This window comes from Bidens hawaiensis, unplaced genomic scaffold (assembly GCF_021521415.1).
Source record: "Bidens hawaiensis isolate Kalapana, Puna unplaced genomic scaffold, B.hawaiensis_p1.1 tig00034166_1, whole genome shotgun sequence".
Lineage (NCBI taxonomy): Eukaryota > Viridiplantae > Streptophyta > Magnoliopsida > Asterales > Asteraceae > Bidens > Bidens hawaiensis.
Genome location: NW_027495884.1, coordinates 96,308 through 113,383, shown reverse-complemented (window position 1 = coordinate 113,383; position 17,076 = coordinate 96,308).

The following is a 17,076-nucleotide window of genomic DNA, read 5'->3' as shown; positions in this document are numbered from 1 at the left end:
AGTTGAAAAGTGTAAATTTGGCTTGTTGTGAGATCCATGATGATTATTTGAATTTGGATTCTTGGGTGTTATAATGATACTTGTTCATATATCAATTGCTAAGACTGATCATTATCATTATTAGTAAACTTCAGTTATGAATTATGAACTTAAATTGATTTAAAAGTGCTATATGAAATTTTGTGATCAAATATGGAAATAATAGTAAATTATTATGATATAATGAGTATACTTAGTTTATAATATAATTGGTGTGGACTTATCTGGTTTATTTTACATGTCGGTAACTTAAACGGTAGAAAAATCGGCTTTTAAACGCAAACCGACAAAACAATTAGCTACTGTTTTAGAACATCCCCTAAATTTGTAAAATACTCATATATAACATAATTTAATATATGAGGAGGAGACAAGATAACAAGACTTGGTCCTAAATGGTTCGTGTCGCGGAAACCAACACGAAAATGTTAAAATTTGATATTTTAAGAAAATGTTAACTAGAATGAAAAATAACATATTTTTGTAAAATAACTCCTAAAACTTAACTAATATATATGTAACACGTATTTTCAAAGGTTTAAAGTTTATACAAAAAGTCGCCGGGTTCGTTTTTAAACGAAAAACCGACAAAACCCGGCAAAACCGACAAAATTCATTAAAAATAATAATTAAATATTTTCTTAAAACTTTCCACCAACTGAAACTTTAATATTTCATCTTAATTATATATTTACTTTATTTATTAATTAATTTAGTTATTAAGACAATAGTTACAAAACCCGAAATATACTTATTTGTTAACTTGCTAGATAGGAAATTATTTGCTTGTGTGCTTGTGTGGTCATTAGACTAAGATTAATAAATAAAAGATTTCACTAAAAAATGACATATAGTGACATACAAAAATGCTACTAATAAACATAAAAGTGCCACTAAAGGCCCCTATAAGAATGTGCAGCACACACAAAAAGTGCAGAAGTGGTGACGCTAAAGCCTTTTAGTGTCACTTGTTCGAACTACCGCACAAAGTATTTGGGTTTTTAGTGGCACTTTTTTTATACCACAATATAAAAAAAGACTTTTGTGGCACAATTTCATACTCAGGTGGAGAATTAAAACTAAAGTGTGGAAGACTAGTATAGTTATCATTAGAAGGAGGTGGAACTCCACTACTATCATAGCATGTTCCTGACTTTACTCTTAACCCCATTTGTGCCCCCGATTAATTTATTTATCTATTCTGAGGCTACTCGAAGTTTTCAATGCTAATTTTTATTTGGGCTAAATCTAGTTCTAACTAGACAATCTTATCATTTAGCTCAACTACATGTCTTTCATGATGTTAAGCTAATTTTTGAGTTACAAAAACCTTTTCACTAAGTTTAGCCATGTCATTACCATGATTTTTAATCTTAGTAGCATAGGTCTTTTCAACCTTTTTAAGTTCATAATTCTGACATTTAATGCTATGGATTTGATCTACGATTTTAGCATTATGATTTCTATAGTGTAGGACTTTATCAATGCAAGCTTGTGAACAAAGTTTGTGTACCTCGGGAATGAGAGAGGCAGGTCTTGGTATTCCATCAGTAGTGCTTGACGAGGTGCTTTCTTGATCGGTGAAGGCTATTACAGCAAAGGTCAGAGGGTTCTTCAACTCCTCAGATTGATCATCTTCCCAATCTAGTAGAGTTGATTCAACAATTCTTGTGATCATGGCCTTTGAGCTCGACTTAAAGTTTCCCTTGGACCCACTTCCTTGACCAATTATAGGGACTCTTGGCTTCGAGGAGTAGTTTGGAACGTGCCTCTTGTCAGGCTTTTTAACACCTTCATTATCAGACATCTCGGTGATCTTGATGTCGTTCACAACCATCGGTGGATTTGTGCATTCTCGAGCAAAATGACCTGGTTCGTTACAGTTGTAGCATCTCAGCTTGTCCTTCTCAAACCCGATGTTCTTCTCATCAACATCCTTGAAGCTGTTATTTCCATATTTCTTCATATATTTTTTAGCTCTGTGAACAACCATGGTCATCTGGTACTTGATGTCAATTTTCTTGAGATCCTTCTTGTTAATCTCGGGAAGATCAACTTGCTCAAATGAAGGAGGAAGAAACTTTCCTTGTAGTAACTCCTCATGGCTTGCCATAAAGGCATGAAACAGTGCAAAGTTGGAGTCATCAGGTGAGATGGTTTGAAGGGCAGAGTAAGCTGGAGTGCTGGCTGTTGCTTTGATCCCATGAGCCTTTAAGGCATGTGCAACGGCTTTATCGACTGCATTCTAAAAGGATCTGGAGCTTGATGATGCTTGGGGTATGACAATAGTCTTGAAGGTTGAACTTGCATTGTAAGCAACAGTGTGAGCTTGGCTTATGAATGCCGTGCTTACACCTGATCCAGTAGTCATACCAGCTTTGGAAAGAGAACTAATGTGATTACCCATTCTTATTTTTTCATCCATTTCAAATGACTTGATGATGGATGTCAAGTCAGCAAGGCTGGTAATCTGAAGATTAGTAGTTCTCTTAATTGTAATGACACTGCTGTTCCATGCATAGGGAAGTGAGTTGAGTAAATTGTCATTGATTTCAACTTGATCATATTCAATACCGTCACTTTTAAATTTGGTAATTAAGCCCTCAAATCTCTTAATCAGACTGGAAATTGATTGGCCTTGAACATGATTAAACATGTTGAATTCTCCTTTGAACATCCATTTCTTGTTGTTTCTCATTTCAAGATTACCTTCAAACTTGGTTACCAATGCATCCCAGAGTGACTTGGCCGTGGTGTAGTCTCTCAAAGGTAGTGCAATTTCCAATGAGAAACACACACTAAGAACACCGTAATCTCTGTTATCTTCATCGAGCAACCTTCTGTCAGTATCATCATAATCAGGAGGCAGTGCAGGGGCACGTAGCGAGCCAGTGAGTCAGGAGGCGACAAGAGGAGTCGTTGAGGTGCCTGTCTTAGATGTAGAGGAACAGGTAGACGAGGAGATTCAGTTGGAGTCTCCACCGGTCAAGGTGCATCAGAGGCGCAACCCATGAAGTACAGCACAGGCCGAGAACCAGCAGTTACCCAGCACACCAGCGAGAGTTTACAAACCTAGACTTCCATATCCTGGGAGAGTCTGTAGGGATAGAGACGAGTAGCAGAACTCCAAATTTCTTGATCTTTTAAAGCAAATTCGTCTTAACATTCCATTCCTTGAGGCAATTACTCAAATGCCGAAATATGCAAAGTTTCTTAAGGATATTCTTTCGAATAAGGAGAAACTAGCTGAGGTCTCTTCCATCCCACTGAGTGCTGGTTGCTCTGCAGTCTTGTAGAGGAAGTTACCAGAAAATATGTCCGATACTGGGAGTTTCACGATTCCCTGCATCTTGAGTGATAATACGGTTGTTCATGCGCTAGCATTAATCTCATGCCGTATTCCGTGTATCGCAAGTTGGGCTTAGGCGAACCGAGGCCTACCCGTATGAGTATCCAGCTTGCTGATCGTTCTGTGAAATACCCCCGAGGGGTGTTCGAGAACATGCTTGTTTGTGTCGACAAGTTCATCTCCCTGGTGGACTTTGTCATCTTGGAGATGAACGATGATGATAGTGTCCCACTTATCTTAGGCCGACCATTCCTTGCCACTGCACAGGCGTTGATCGACGTTTGCGAGGGTAAGTTGATTTTGAGATTTGGGGATGAGAAAGTCACCTTTGACGTTCGACAGTCACTGAAACACCCCAAGTCTGCTGATGACTCCATATACTTCATCGATACCATCATGGAACATGTTGGGGAGTTTTTTAGCGAGATCTGTGGAGGATCTCCCTCCAACACCCAGATTCTCGATAGGAAGATTCCACAGATTGAGATGGTTGCCATGACCAACCAGTTCTTAGATGACGACACCGAGTCGCATGTCCCTGAATCTGGAGTGTCTGCTGAGATCGTACGAGACGATCCGATGGACCGACCTTCTGTCGACAGTCCTCCTTCTTCCTTAGAGCTTAAGGATTTGCCTGCCCATCTTGAGTATGCATTTTTAGATGAAGAGAGGAAGCTACCAGTTATTATTACATCTTCTTTGATGGAGGTCGAGAAGGAGAAGTTGTTGAGTGTGCTATGAGAGCACAAAGAGGCGATTGCATGGAAGATTATCGACATTAAGGGTATCAACCCTTCGTTTTGCACTCATAAAATCCTTATGGAGGAAAATTTCAAAACTGTCGTTCAGCAGCAACGGCGGCTTAATCCGAAAATGCAAGAGGTCGTGAAGAAGGATATCATTAAACTCCTTGATGCGGGGATCATTTTCCCCATTTCTGATAGTGCTTGGGTGAGTCCTGTCCAAGTGGATCCTAAAAAGGGTGGCATGACTGTCGTCACCAATGAGAGGAACGAGCTTATTCCCACTAGAACTGTGACTGGATGGAGAGTCTGCATCAACTATCGCAGAATGAATGATGCCACCAGGAAAGACCACTTTCTTTTACCCTTCATTGATCACATGTTGGAGCGTTTAGCAGGTCAGCAGTAATACTACTTCTTAGATGGTTTCTTCGGGTATTTCCAGGTTCCCATAGCTCCCGACGACCAGGAGAAAACCACTTTTACCTGCCCTTACGGAACGTTTGCCTACAAACGTATGCCGTTCGGACTGTGTAACGCTCCGACCACATTCCAGAGGTGTATGGTGGCCATTTTTCATGATATGATCGAGGAATCCATGGAGGTGTTCATGGATGCTTTTTCCATATTTGGGAGTTCCTTCGATCATTGTTTGTAAAATCTTGAGAGGATGATGTCCCGCTGCGTTGACACCAACCTAGTCCTTAACTGGGAGAAGTGTCATTTCATGGTTCGCGAGGGCATTGTTCTGGGGCATCGGATTTCGAGTGCGGGGATAGAGGTTGACCGCGCAAAGATCGAGACCATTTCTAATCTTCCCCCGCCTACTTCTGTGAGATCCATTCGTAGTATTCTAGGTCATGTCGGGTTCTACCGTCGGTTCATCAAAGATTTTTCAAAAATCACGAGACCCATGACCAAACTTCTGGAGAAGGATGCTCCATTTGTTTTTTCTGAGCAGTGTATCGAGGCGTTTGATCTTTTAAAAGATAAACTCGTTAACGCCCCGATCATGGTTGCTCCCGACTGGTTTTTACCATTCGAGTTGATGTGTGACGCGAGCGACTTCGCAGTCGGAGCAGTTCTTAGACAGTGGAAGGATAAACACTTCCATCCGATCTACTACGCTAGCCGGACCTTAAATGACGACAGTCATGGGCCGTTCAGAGGGTTAATCTTGATTTATCCGCCGCAGAGGGAAATCGTTTCCATCAGTTGCACGAGTTAGAGGAGCTCCGAGATCACGCGTATGCTCAGTCGTTTAAGTATAAGGAGCGGACGAAGGAACTGCATGACAGAAAGTTGAAGGGTAATAAGCAGTTCAAGTGTGGGGATAAGGTCTTACTGTATAACTCCCGGTTGAGGTTATTCCTGGGAAAGTTGAAATCCCGATGGTCGGGACCGTTCACGGTCACTGAGGTATTCCTGTATGGCACTATTGAGATACAAGATCAGAGCGGGAAGTTTAAGGTAAACAGTCACAGGTTGAAGCACTACATAGGAGAGCCGATAACTTATTAGACAGTCGAGGTGTTCTACCTTGACTCACTCACCGAGGCGTAGACGTGTTGGATGCATCACTCAGGAGACAACCCGAGTTGTAGAGTATGTATTTTGATTTTCTTTATTATCTGTTTTATTTTTGTTATTTATTAAAAATATTAAAAAATTCAACAAAATTAAAAAAAATTAAAAAAATTAAAAAAATACAAAACACAAAAATATGTTTATTACTTATGTTTTTTTTCTGTTTTGTGCGCCGCTACATGCGAGCGAGTTTGAGTTATTCCAGGTATTATTATGCGCATGGTAGCTCTGATGGCGTTTTGGATGTGGTTCTCCCGAGGTTGCGGCCGTGAATGAAATGCTATACGGTCGTTCGATTGATACACTGTTGGTGAAGATTCTGCATATAAACAAGGGGAGTATCCCGTTCCCAGTTTTACTTTTGATTACTTTAAGTTTTATTTTTATTTTATTTCTTTTCCTTGTTCTCATCTAGGACGATTTCGTTCTACGTGTGGGGATGAGAATTTATTTTACTTTGTTGTAGGAAAAATTTAAAAAAGAAAAAAATTGTTTTATTCTTTCGCTGAAAATTATGTCGGCAACTTAAGTTCGAGGGACATATACTTGTATATGTTTGGTCCTGTTATCTACCTGTAGACATACAGGATAGCCATTGACCCGAAAACTAAAAGTGGTTGGGCGTCTGAATTTAAAAAAAAATGAAAATATAAAAGAATTTTAAAGAAAAAAAAATGTCCCTTGGAAATTGTTTTTGTTCTACGTTAAGCAGGAAATGATATTACTACCTGTGCTAACGAACTCTCGAAACTTTTGAAATATATAATATAATAAAAAGAAGGGATGGTTTGCATATCTGATTTGAGATGTGTCGGTAGGCCCAACTAGCTCTGATAGTCCTCTTTAGCAGTTTTTATATATATAATAATTTGAAAAATGGTGAATCCGAATTTCGATGCTTAGGGAGGATTACCATAATCTGTAAACTTTTAGATGATTATACTTAGATGCACTCAAACCAGCACACACCACATGTCCATCTTTTTACGAGCTTAGAAATAGTTATATATTTTAGGGTGATATAAAAGATTGAAAAAAAAAGATGAAAAAAAACAGAGAGAGGTATGTTTGAAAGTTATGTGTATTATCAAAAGTTGTTCAAGAAAAGCAAAATGCTTGTGAAGAAAGTTATGTATTGTAAAATGCCAAAGAAGCATTCTTTATAGTTAGTAAAAGAGACCAAAGATGCACATACTAGACGGGACTTAGAGTTTACGTGTTACCTTGGGGATAGTGACTCTGAGGATACACTATTGGGGCTCGAAGGTTCTTAGTCAATAAATATGAAATTAGGAATTTATAGGACAAAGTTCAATAATATTTAGGAATAGCTCGTACGACCTCCACATGACCATTCATCCATAAAAATTTCACCGAGTGCATCTAATTAGTACCATCAACGAGTCCTTGGCTTATGGTGATTTGTCGAACCAGCTTGCTTCGACTTTAGTCTTCTAGCTCTCTTTGTCTAAGATGGGGGTAGGTGTAGCCTTAATTTTTGGACTTAAAATGTTTAATGCAAAATGGGGGCTTGATTGGCTGGTGGCTGGGTTTAAGTGGCAACAATATCGGCAATCGCGGTCAATATGTCGAGCTGTTTCTTGTGTTTTGATAATGATTAATTATCTGGGAGTTTGTTGTTTTTCACTTGGTTATGATCCTGTGAAAATTCCTTTTTCAGGGACGAAAAAGTCTTAAGTGTGGGGATGTTTGATGTGTTATAAAACACACTTGCTTTCCGTACTTTTTTGTCATGTTTTAAGTGCTTAATCGTATAATAAATAATAATTATGGCTTGTTTTTATATGACCTTAGAAAGTTTATTATTTTGTGTAGGTGACGAGTTTTAAACGAGAAAAGGTTCGGGTTTTTGAAGATATTGGAGGTCTTCATGATCAAGTTAACAAGACCAAAGCTCAAAGCCCGACCCAAGCCCGCTAGAGAAAGCCTTACATGTCTTAATATATAATATAACTTAAAAAAAACCTAAGCACCCAACTTGGCAGCTCACTTTTCCAATCGGGAATTATCAAAAAACATAAGTTTGTTGTTTGTTTGTGTTGAGGTGGTCGGCTGTTTTGTTTAAGGAGACAAACCAATTTTTTGGTTTGTGTGGCTGGGCAAATCTCCACGTGAGCAGCAGCAAAAAAAGGGCCAACTAACATTATTAAAAAAAAAAGACACCTAACTTACCCTATCAGTTCTGATCGGAACAGCCAGCAAGGGAAAGAAGAATAATATATTTTGAAGCTAGTTGGCTGCTAGGAAAGGAAGGAGATCATCGAGGGACACTTGGTACAGCAGCTACGGGTCATCAACATCAATAAACTCAGCCATAATCTTGAGTATTACATCCATAAACTTTGTTCTATTGTTCAAGATTCATAACTAGTTGATTTAATCTTTTAACTTGAATTGTTTTGCAAGTAAATTGAAGATTGAGTTGTTCTTGATTGATATTGATTCTTGAATGAGTTTAATTATGTTTATGTTGAGCTTTATGATGTTTAAATTAAGTATATGCTGTTGTCCAAATAATATATTAGGCTAAACTTGTTTGTTCTACCTAGGTTAGATGTTTATTGTTAGATTTTAATGAGTAATATGGATTGTTGATCATCATGACTTGATTTGTTAATGAAAAGTTTGGTTTAACATTGAATTAGGTTGTGTTTAGTGGCTGTGTTTTTATTAATTATACTCATATACCTCATGCTTTGATTGATTGAATCAGTTTTGGTTGATTTTAGCTTGTTTGAACTTTTTACTTTGTGTTCAGAGATTGTTTGCGGGAAGTACAACCGTAGGGTTTAATGGGTGTGTTAATTAGTTAAAATCAGTGGGTAGACACCTTCTTAGAGACCGAGAGGTGATAGGAAGTAGGTTCGTCTCATAGCTTTTACTTGTTAGGATTAGGATCGCGCGAGAGCGGGTTCGGTTCTTGTCGGGTTTGGGTTTGTGAGCGATTAGTTGATATAGTTTAAGTTAATAAATTGTTCCTTTATCCTTGGTTGTGTAGTATTCGTCTCCATTAGGGTAGTGTGTCGGGGAGTCCGAGAGGAGAGTCGGCATTTGAACACTTTAACAATTCGTTACCCGGTTTGATCTTAAAATCAACTAAGTGTAAGTTAGGGTTGTTAGTGAGACCGAGAGGTGATCTAGCCTTCTTGAGTGAACCTTAGTTGTGTCATCCTTACGAACCAGTTTCGTGAGATTCTTCAATCCATTAGCTTATTATACATTTAATAGGATTCTTACCTAGGTAGACGTTTTCTCTATTGATAAATCTCATTCTCAAAGTTTCATCTAGTCTTGTTAGGTTAAGTCTTTTAAATTTAAAGGTAAGTTAGGTCAAATAGTTAATAATTAAAAATCATTTGAAAAATAATATTCTTAGGTGAGTCTTGGTTAGGGTTAAGCATTAAAAACGTTTTCACGTGTCCTTGTGTTCGATACTCGGACTTCATTAGTGCTATACTATTAGTGATCGGTACACTTGCCGGTTTTGTGTGGTTTCTTTAGGAGTCTTGTTTAATAAATTTAAAGCTTAGTTGTGAGTCATTTAGAAAGAGCATCATTATACACACATCAGCATCGAATAGAGATTCGAGTAGAATAAGAATTGGTTCGAATGTAATCTGGACTTGATTTGATTTCAGCGTGTATTCGAATCAAATGGTAATTCGATTCGAATGGTTACTGGATTCGAATAGGCTAACTTGATTCACTTCGATTAGGCTTGAGTTCGATTAGATTACAATCTTGGATTCGAATAGAATGGTGATTCGAATAGAGTGGTGATTCAATTCGAATCAACACTCGTTTCGAATGGTGATTTAAATGAGCTTGTACTTAGGGAAAGTACAGAAGGTACTTTCCTGCCACCTTTTTCTGAAAATCTATTTTGGTGAATGTCACTTTTTTCAAGTTTGACTCTTTATGGATCTACATAAATCCCAAAGTTTTCATACTTTCAAATAACACTTTTGTGAAGTTTTGTAACCTCTTTCACCCAAAATACATAAACTTTAAACACAAACTTTGAATCTTGAAGATTTGAACACACTTTTCTTGAACTTTTGAGTACTTTTTTTTGAACTCTATGAACCCGAACCCACTAAAACTCTTGAAAATCCGATTTTCTACACAAACAAGACCAGAATCCAAGGTTGTGACCCAAGATCTACAACTAGGGCCCGAAAGCTCTGATACCAATTGTAGGTCCCTTGACCGGATCTAACAACACACTAACTATTACTAGTTATCTTGGATCAACCTCTACACTAGTTGGCGAACACAACTAGTTAGGACCGAGATCTCGGATCTTGTTTGTAAGTTATTATTGCCGTGAACAAAGAAAGAAAAGAGAGAGTTTGAGAGTTAGAGAACTAGGTTTTGCAAAAAGGTTATCTTTGTGTATGAGATACACACACAATATATACTGTGTGTATTCTCATGCACATCTTTCATTACCAAAAGCCCAGTGGGCTATAAGTACATGTGGCCTTGTGCCCAAACATTACAAAGATACAAATAACAAAATACAAACAAAATACATGTTACAAATACAAAAGACTAAACATGAAATGGGCCTTACATACGGTAAAAGCCCATTGGGCGAGCCCACTTGGGCCCATGAAATGAAAACCTTAGAAATGGGGAGTTTATAAAAGGGTCACTTTCACCTATTTTTCCATATAAATTCCAACAAAACTTCATCTTTTTCTCTCTTTTGTGTTCGCAAAACAAAGATCCGATATCCGAGTGTTGTTAGTGATTTCTCCTAACAAAAAACACGGATTAATCTGGGTAAAGTTGTGAGATCCATTTTAGTGGACCTATATTGGGTCCGAAATCCATTCTGATCCAAGTTAGGGATATTCCTAGGTGATCCGAACGTGTATATTTGAATTCAATGCAAATCAGATTCAGATAACATCCGAACAATCCGAAATTGTCCGAAATAGACTAAATAACAAAACTTTCATAATTTTTGGTTTCTAACATTTTATACTAGTTGGGAATCATAATAAACATACAAACCCGGGATAAAATATGTAGTCTTGAACACAAATTCGAAGTTAAAACTTCAAACAATAATATGAATAAATATACAAAATCGAAAAATACCACTAAAAAACATGTTTTATTATTAAGATCAACCAGATTTCTTGTAAAGACATTAAGGGTGATTATTGTTAACCAAAAACATCAATATCTTAGATATCTTTACTATGTTAAAAGACATGCTAATCAATATTTTACTCAAATTCCCTTAAACACCAACATGCGTAACCATTACAAGGTTGCATGGGAACTTGTCTATTCGGTTGTTGAAATCCTTAAATTATACGCTATTGGATTTTAGAATCACCAATTTGAGCCCTCAACTTTAAAAAGCTGATTCTTGAAGTAAAACACACTTATAACATAGAATTTTGGTGGCTTGAGCCATATTTCTTACCCTAACTTCTAAAAGATGAAAAAGTGAACTTCTTTGATGAAAGCAAATGTCCCCTGAAATCATCTTCTTTAAACTTCAATTCTCTCCACTCGTTTTCCTCTTCTTATTTCCCTTTTTCTTTTTGCTTACTTTTGACCTCTATATCTATTATTTATTTAGTACAAAATTATATGAATAAACTAGTTTGAGGCTCGTGTATTACATGAGTAATTGATAAAAAAATTTAAACTTTAATCATTAAGTAAAATACATTCAACAAATTAATCATATACTGTTAATACAATTAAAATTAACATTAAAATTACAGAAATTAGATAACTAAGATTACACAAATATGTTACAAATAACTAAAAACTTTCTTTTACACTACATTTGTGATAAATCAAAATATTTAGTTCATGTCTGCTTGTAACTCTTAATAAGTTAATATATATGTCTGATTATAACTTTTGATATAGTCACGTATGGTTGTCCGTGTCACAAAAAGGTTCTCCAAGTATATACCAACTCTAGACGAATGATAATGTATCCATGAAACTAATAAAAAAAATATTCATACACATAAAATATCATAACTTTTAATTAATTAATATGACATTTGAGAACATCTGCTCATGTTTATCCAAAAAAAAACATGGTTATCCCAAAAACCATATTACAACTTTGATGATATAATCATCCTTAGAATATTTAGAATTTGAAATTTATTGATCATGATAAATTTGTTGGCATTAATATTTTGTGTATGACAAATTTTAATTGATTTTATATTTTACAATTAAAAAATTGTATAACATATAAACCAAAAATTAAACTATAACAAAATGATTTGTTTCATTTCATATGAATGTAATTGTCAAGAAAATGACAAATACATACTAATCTTAAAACCATGTTCAAATAATAGTGATTATTTTGAGTTAGAAGAATTTTAAAAGATTTAAAGTTGCATAAAGTGAAGGTACGTAGTGATTCTTATTTATAATAGTTGGAAGTATGGCTGTCACTTTTACCCATAACATGAAACCCAACCCAAGAAAATTCGTACTCGAACTCAAACTAACCCGATCCGAGAAACTCGAACCCAAGAAAACACTAACTCGAACTTGAACCGAAGTAATTCGGGTTGGTTCTTGGGTCAGAATTCTAGGTTTCGGGCCAACACAAATAAACTTTTAGTTTTAAAATCATATATATTTTAAGTTATTAAAGGCTAAGCCTCAGCCACTGCGTTATCAGGATTTAGTCCAAGTCGATTGTTCTCATTCCACATATAATGAATCGATTGTTTATTTTTTTATTAGTTTTGATATAAACCATAATAAACACTTTAATTATGTACTAACCAATAGATAACACTAACATAACCTCATTTCTTTGTATTTGTATAAAAATAAAATTAATAAGTTAATATAATATAGGAATTATGTAAATAACTGATGAAAACGATATTCTAGGTTTCGATATCCTAAATGATTTTTGAAAAACAAAAATAATGGAATGTGATTAAAACAAACTTTTTGGTTTAAAATATCAAATGCTTTTAATTAAGTAATTTATCTTATAAGACATATTAAATTAAATATTTTTGAATGTATAGAAAAAATATAAATCAAGTCATAAATCATATATCTATGAAGCATTTTAGTCTGGGTTATGGAAAAAATATTGAAAACTAAATATTGATCTCTTTATTGTTAAAACCCTTTATACTACACAAAAAAGTCATATAAATAGATGACAAATAGTTCATATAGTAAATCGTTATACATATAGATTATAATTATACTATTCAACTTCAATGATTTAATGTTAAACACCCACACACATATATATATATATATATAACTGGTATTCTCCATGTTTGTAATATTCATACAAAATGTTTGTAGAAAATTAAGAATATACACATTTTCATGAGTTCAAATGCATATTAGAAAATTTTAAATCCAAATTTGAAACCAATCTTATATAAAAAATTATGTACTGTTGCTTAAATCCCTGCTTAAAAATAATTTGTAGTTTATCATACAAATTCAAATTTTTCGATAATAGTGCACCTTTAATTTTTTTTTTAATTTGCAATTACATGTGACTTTCAAATTTTATTCTAACAGGTATGCAACTTCAATTTTGATATTTCCTTATTTCACCATTAATGGTAATGAATGACATTTAGTATTTACATTTAATAAACACAAACTTAAATTCATATATTGAAATTACTTAAAAGATAAGTTCCGTATATAGAAATTAGTTGAAAAAAAAGTGAGGAAGACTATGAGCTTGTCAAGTGACAAAAGTTGTAGTGTTTTATTAAAAAAGATAGATCAGTAATATTAAACATGTAAACGCTATTCTTCATAAGCATATTTAATATTTAAATTCCTAATAATAACAATTAATGTTTTTAAAATATTGTAACAATTATTTCTTAAAATAGTTATTGACGCCAGTTTGTGTGTTTACACTTGTTCAAAGATAAACTTGATTTCGTGGCTCATTTTATGAACATCATTGGGGATGTTACATGTTTTGGGACTGTTGTAATAATGTTTGCAGTTTTGATAAGAGTTCTTTCGTCAATTCGAAAAATGCCATAGAACTTTTATTGAAATTTAACAACTAATTTTTTGGTGTTAAATGAATATATAGAAGTATAGAACTATTATTAGTGTGTGACCCGCTTATAACAATTTCGTAAATTCAAAAATTGGGTGGATTCTTAAAATAAAGAACACGGGTCGATTACATGGTTGGCCCAAGTAGTATGTTCATATTGCAAGTTTGGTCCCTAAATTTGAGAAATTACTTCTACGGTCTCTGAAACACAAACACTATGTCAGTTTTTTGTGTTAGAATTTGTAGAAATGACCATTATACTGACCCAACCATAACGTAGCATGCATGACTTTCCCAGTATAAGAATGACCGGAGGTATCCACAAACCGATGTGTTGCCTTCTTAATTTTTTGAAAAGTTTGGATTAGATTAAGATTCTTGTTCTCGATTACTTAACGCATGAATTCCTCACGAGTGACAGGGATTTTCATCAACCGTGTGACTTTCACATAACACAAGTTCCTCACTGGATTTCCCCTTTATCAAAAAAAAAAACTGCGTTCTTTTTTGGAGTAAAAAATGTGTTTTGATTGATGAGGAGATGTGTGTGTGGAATTAACTACCAATCATCCCTTTGTGAACAGTAAATATGTATATCATGTGAAACCTAAGATATTATCGAAAGAACACAAGCAGGTTCATATGATGAATGCCATATAACAAGATACCTGGTAGATAAAACTTAAAAAGTCTAAAGCCTACACAGATGCATATTAAGTTGGGCATGGAACAACGCAATATTACGAGTATCTCAGTTTATGACTACCAAAAACATTTTAAAATAGAGGGTTAGGATGGATATGAGTCAAGAAGGGTAAAACTAATCCATCTTGACCCAAGTGAAGGTTGACATACAAAGGGTTTTAAAAACCCTTCAATAAAATATTCAAAAAAAATATTAAAAAATAATAACTCAAAATATAAATAAAAAACGCAAAATGTAAACTAACTAAAATGTTTCCCCCATCATCCTCGTGCATTAAAAAAAACGTTTCGTACCTGTTTAGGCTCGAGTTTTTCGGGGGGGGGGGGTCCGTTTCAGTTTTGTTTTTTTTTTCATTTCGGTCGGTTTCGGTATCTGCTCGGTTTCAATGATTTCAGTTTCGATTTTTTTTTCGGTTTCAGTGTTGTTTTGTTTTAGTCAGTTTTTCGGTTAAATTTCGTTTTTTTGTTTCGTTTCGATTCATTTGTTTTATTTTGGTCGGCTACGTTTCAGTTTTTTTTGTTTCGTTTTGGTAAGCTTTTTGATTGCATTTCGCTTTTTTTTTTTGTTTCGTTTTGGTCAGTTTTTCGGTTTCATATCGATTTTTTTGTATCGTTCTGGTCGTTTTTCTATTTCGGTTTAGTTTCGTTTCAGTTTTTTTGTTTCGTTTGGTCGGTTCGGTGTTTTTTATTCGTTTTGGTCCGGTTTTTAAATTGCATTTAGTTTTTTTATGCTTCCTTTTAGTCAGTTTTTCAGTTTCAATTCGGTTTTTTTGTTTCATTTCGGTCATTTTTGTATTTCGGTTTAGTTTCGTTTCGGTTTTTTTGTTTCGCTTTGATCGGTTCAATGTTTTTGTTTTGTTTTGGTCAGTTTTTCAGTTGCATTTCGCTTTTTTTTTTCTTTTGTTTTGGTCGTTTTTCTATTTTGGTTCAGTTTCGTTTTGGTTTTCAGTTTTTCTATTTCAATTCAGTTTCATTTCGGCTTTTTTGTTTCGTTTTGGTTTTCAGAACTTCTATTTCAATTAAGTTTCGTTTCAGTATTTTTGTTTCGTTTTGGTCGGTTCGGTGTTTTTGTTTTGTTTTGGTTCGCTTTCAGTTGCATTTCACTTTTTTTGTTTCGTTTTGGTCAACTTTTCAGTTTCATATCGGTTTTTTTGTTTCTTTTTGGTCGTTTTTCTTTTTCGATTTAGTTTTGTTTCGGTTTGGTCGATTCGGTGTTTTTGTTTAGTTTTGGTTAGCTTTTCGGTTACATTTCGCTCTTTTGGTTTCGTTTTGGTCAGTTTTTCGGTTTCATTTCCGTTTTTTTGTTTCGTTTTGGTCGTTTTTCTATTTCGGTTCAGTTTCTCGGTTCGGGGTTTTTGTTTCGTTTTGATCGTTTTTTGGGTTTCGGATGAGTTTTGTTTCGCACGTGATAGTTTGGGTATTTTGAATTAGACAAATTTTGGATAGTTTGGATATTTTGTTTTGACCCATTTTAACCTATAAATGAAACTCACTTGTATATTTTCCAACCCATCCTGACCCCCCTGAAGAATTTTTATGATCCATCATAACTCATTTAACTTTTAAAATTTATCCATCTTGACCTAAAACAATTCATTTGGGTTAGGTTTGCCACCCTTAATGGCTATGATGTATTTGTTACCCGATTTATCAACGTATCAATATAAACCATGCAGTTTTTAATATAGATAACAGTAAAAGTGAACTAAACATAGATTTAAGCGAACATGTATAGTTAAAAGTTAGCTTTACTTATAATATGTTAAATAAATAAGAATAAAAAAATAAGCATAAAAAATCTGAAAGAAAAAAATATTTTTTAAAAAAACATTACTATCTGAAAACACTAGGAAGTTTAGGGATAGAGACGTACTAATTGATGAAAAACATTACCAAAGTTCAACGGGGTACATTAACTTAATTAAAGCTTAGACGTTGAAACGTAAACCGTTTAAAGAATATAGAACTACTAATTTAAGAAAAAAGACATCATTTTAAAAAAGTGTAAGAGTTTATGAAAAAGGATATCAAGAGGTGTTTTGATGTTCTTCAATAACGATGGCAATTTGTTAAAAATTCTTGTCGTTTATGGTGATCTTTAGAAAGAATGAAATGTGCTATGTATGTATGTATCATAATGCATAACATAATCATCAAGGACGATGGAAGAACAATATGACCAACTTTCATACCGGACTCGAATCCACCACGAACTCCAGCAAGTATGGAGCAAGGACTCGAAAAATCGGATTTTGTGCGGTCAAGAGAGATACATAACGCACTTATAAAGGGGGATTTGGTCCAACATCTTTGGATGAAGCAACATTTGTTTGATGAAAACGATAATCAAAACGAGGGCAACAATGAAGACGATGATGAAGACGACGACGACGAGGGCGAAGATGAAAACGACGAGGGCGAGGACGATGAAGACGACGACGACGAGTAGTTTTTTTTATTTTAATGAAATATCTATTTAATAAAATATTATTGATATTTGATTATTTTTAGTAAATGTTTTTTTTTAAATAAAAAAAGTGTAAAAGTCACGTGACTACGCCCTATTT